The sequence below is a fragment of the Octopus bimaculoides genome, chromosome 1, assembly GCF_001194135.2.
Source record: "Octopus bimaculoides isolate UCB-OBI-ISO-001 chromosome 1, ASM119413v2, whole genome shotgun sequence".
NCBI lineage: Eukaryota > Metazoa > Mollusca > Cephalopoda > Octopoda > Octopodidae > Octopus > Octopus bimaculoides.
In genome coordinates, this window is record NC_068981.1 from 72032463 (window position 1) to 72034775 (window position 2313).

At 35.5% G+C, this 2313-nt stretch overlaps 1 protein-coding gene across 4 annotated transcripts in view; it reads right to left on the reverse strand.

The window, feature by feature from the left end:
- The window catches only part of LOC106879036 (uncharacterized), a 231431-nt gene extending 230396 nt beyond the window's left edge, over positions 1 to 1035 (reverse strand). For 3 of the 4 annotated variants that reach the window (XM_014928444.2, XM_014928441.2, XM_052967405.1), the window contains exon 1: positions 837 to 1035. The gene's annotated coding sequence lies outside the window, so the exon portion shown is untranslated. The remainder of the gene's footprint in view (positions 1 to 836) is intronic. The other variant, XM_014928443.2, reaches the window with a different exon arrangement.
- Positions 1036 to 2313: the final 1278 nt, after the last annotated feature.

The following is a 2313-nucleotide window of genomic DNA, read 5'->3' on the forward strand; positions in this document are numbered from 1 at the left end:
TATATATATATATATATATATATATGTATATAGGTATCTATCTATATCTCATTTTCCGTATATACGTGTGTTTTTATATTATCTATAAAGATAGTTTGATATTAAAACTAAGGATTATTCTAAATCTTTTAGTAGAGTGCATGCGTGTGTGTTTGTGTGTGTGTGTGTGTGTGTGTGTGTGTGTGTGTATGTGTGTATGTGTATTATTTATGTACCTTCATATATTTATATATACATACATCCATACTTACATGCATACTTGTGTACACATATATATGTTAATGATTTCTATATAAAATTAAGAAAATACCTGTAGTTGAATCTGGTCATACATACACCCATACATAATGCACACATACTTATACATGCATATATATATATATATATATATATATATACATGCACCCATATACATGCAAATACATAGTGATTAGCTTATCGAGAAAATAAACTATCAAAAAGTACATGGTGGGTGAAAGAGAAAAATGTTATTGTGGGAGATATAGAGAGAGATAGAGAGAGAGATAGATAGACAGAGAGAGTTAGAGATAGAGAGAGAGAGAGAGAGAGAGAGAGAGAGAGAGAGAGAGAGAGAGAGAGAGAGAGAGAGAGAGAGAGAGAGAGAGAGAGAGAGAGAGAGAGAGAGAGAGAGAGGTGTGGAGATGAATGTATATTGAAAGTGGTAAAGAAAGTGTAAAATCACAATTGACATTATATTTTTGTTGCTTATTCCTTTTATAAGGGAAAGGGGTACACAATCACTTTCAGACATCACTAATTAACCCAGGAAACTTATTACGGATTAATATTCACAAGAACAAGATAAATATTATTACCTATAGAGTCGTATCAATGTTCTTAAGCCAGCCAGCCAGCCTCCTGTTTAGTTCCTCATTCAGATCTCATTTAGCGTTTGACTAGCTGTTACTGAAGACTCTATTGCTGCCCATTCCTTCCTATACAGTCACTCTCACCTCTTGCTGAAATTTTTAGTAAATATAGATTCTGCCAGTCTTATTTCTTTCTCCACCATCCGCCCATCCACTCATCCATCCTCCCATCCACCACCGCCATTCAAGTTTCGTAGCCAGATACCCATCCTAACCTCTTTCCTTTCTCTCTTGTTTCATGTCTGACTTCCCTAACTCACTCAGCTGTTTCTGTTGATGAATAACAGGAAGAATGTAAAAAAATAGAAATGTATCATTATATACACATGAACAAGCTGTATGTCTGCCTGTCTCTCTGACTGCTGGTCTGTCTGTCTACCTGTTTGTCAGCCCATATCTCTTTCTTTCTCTATTTCTTTCTCTCTAGTCTTACAAACAAATACATACATAAAATGTTGTATGTGGAAGTTTTAATGAAACTTCCTTTTCTGTCAAATTAAAACTGATAAAATCATAATTAGACATCTAGATTATTAACCATTTTTATAATTATTTATAGAAGAGGATGGCTATCTCTGTTATTCTTGACACTGAATATTTATTTTTCATTCCATTCAATTTATCATTTTTTTTTTCTTTATCCACAATTTTATTTTGACTTACCAAAATTTCAATGATTATCTTAATCACTACCACCACCACCACCACCACCACCACCACCAACACCAACACCACCACCACCACCATCCACCACCACCACTACCAGTGCCAATGGCACCTCTGTCTCAGCTACCTCTGGCACCACTGCTGTTGCTGCTGCCAACTTTGCCAGCTTTTCTACCACCACCACCACCACCACTATCACTGTCCTGAGTCAATAAGGGAACCTCTATTTGATTGTCTGATTTTCTAGAAATAGCAGCTAAATCATCTTTCTCCCGCCTCTTTCTCTCACTCGCTTGTGCTATACCCACTGTCTTAGTATGGATGTGTTGGATAATGTGAGGGATGGTCATGCCTAGAATGCATTTGATCATACATCTCAGTTAGTGCTATCCTTGTATTAAACAACAACATTACTGTCAAAATAACTGGTATTTCCACAGCTAATATTAATATTACCAGCACCATTATATTTTTTCTTGGATATCTGGTGTGGGAACTTATTTCATATAAATAAAAAATTTCTTTTTTTCTTCAAGAGGAAAGTTTACAATCAGTGGTTATAATAACATAGCTGTTAAAATATAAATACACATTTCATAGGCTGAAGCTGTCATTTCAGAATAGCTGCTCTGTAGGAGTGATACCATGTTTTATTTTCATATGAAGGAGTTAAGAGATGAATTAAGAGAGAGAGAGAGAGAGAGAGAGCGAGAGAGAGAGAGAGAGAGAGAGAGAGAGAGAGAGAGAGAGAGAGAGA